Source organism: Gavialis gangeticus, unplaced genomic scaffold (assembly GCF_001723915.1).
Source record: "Gavialis gangeticus isolate Ggan-Ray unplaced genomic scaffold, GavGan_comp1, whole genome shotgun sequence".
Taxonomy (NCBI): domain Eukaryota; kingdom Metazoa; phylum Chordata; order Crocodylia; family Gavialidae; genus Gavialis; species Gavialis gangeticus.
The window spans coordinates 10469462-10470400 of NW_017729034.1; the positions used below are offsets into that span (position 1 = coordinate 10469462).

Genomic DNA, 939 nt, shown 5'->3' on the forward strand with positions numbered 1-939 from the left:
CCCACCCAAAGCCCCTGCCCCCCAGCCCAGGCTCTGTGGCTGTCAACAGCTACCTTGGCTCTGGGCAGCTGCTGGAGCCCGGGCTGGTCCCAGTGGGGCTTGCAGTGTCCCAGCTGCCTGCTGGGAACAGCTTAGGCTCCCAGCTGGCAGCAGCTCCCCAGAGCCGGGAATGGCTGCAGCTGGGAGGCTCCAAACAGCTGTTGCAGGCTCTGGCATCAGCTCTGCACCAGTGCGTGCACCTGTGTGTTGGAGCGGACGGTGAGGAAGGGGTCTGAGGCAGCGCAAGCCCGGTCTCTCCCCTGCTCCCGGCACAGAGGTGATGGCAGGCTTCCGGAGCCCAGTGCAGCTGTTTGTAGCCAGCCCAGGCTCTGGGCAGCTGCAGCAAGCAATCAGGGAGCAGGCTGCAAACAGCTGCTCCGGGCTTCACAGCTCTGGCATCAGCTCCGTGCTAGCAGCGACTGCTGCTACCAGCAGGTGGAAGGCTCCCGATTATCCCACAGGACTGCAGATGCACTCCCAGGAGCATCTACGTCCTAGCACCATCCCCATCAGTGTTATCCACTCCTAACCTGGTGCTTCTGCAGCTCGTGAACGTATCTGGCCAGCTCCTCCTCAGTCAGGTCTTCATGGCGCTGCTGCCCCTGAGGAGACACTTTCCCATTCTTTCCTACAAACACAAGAGCAGAAAATCAGGATAGGCTCAACCTGGCTGAGACCACAGGTAACTTTACACTTGCTGGGGCTTTTTTTGGAGAAATAAAAGGTGCTTTGGGCTATAAGGCAAAAGGGTGGCATCTGTCCTACTTTCTGAGGTGTACATCCACACAATTCTTCCAATACAAAATTAATTAAAAAAAAATGTATAAGGGATGAATCTGCCTATTTCCCCAACTTATTTGGCTGGGTAAATAATGTTTTTGTAGATAAGAGCATGCAGTC

General features: G+C 55.8%; 1 long non-coding RNA gene across 1 annotated transcript in view; it reads right to left on the bottom strand.

The window, feature by feature from the left end:
* Positions 1 to 699, bottom strand: part of LOC109304404 — a 2728-nt gene extending 2029 nt beyond the window's left edge. The window contains exon 1 of the long non-coding RNA XR_002099383.1: positions 570 to 699. This is a non-coding gene — a long non-coding RNA (uncharacterized LOC109304404). The remainder of the gene's footprint in view (positions 1 to 569) is intronic.
* Positions 700 to 939: the final 240 nt, after the last annotated feature.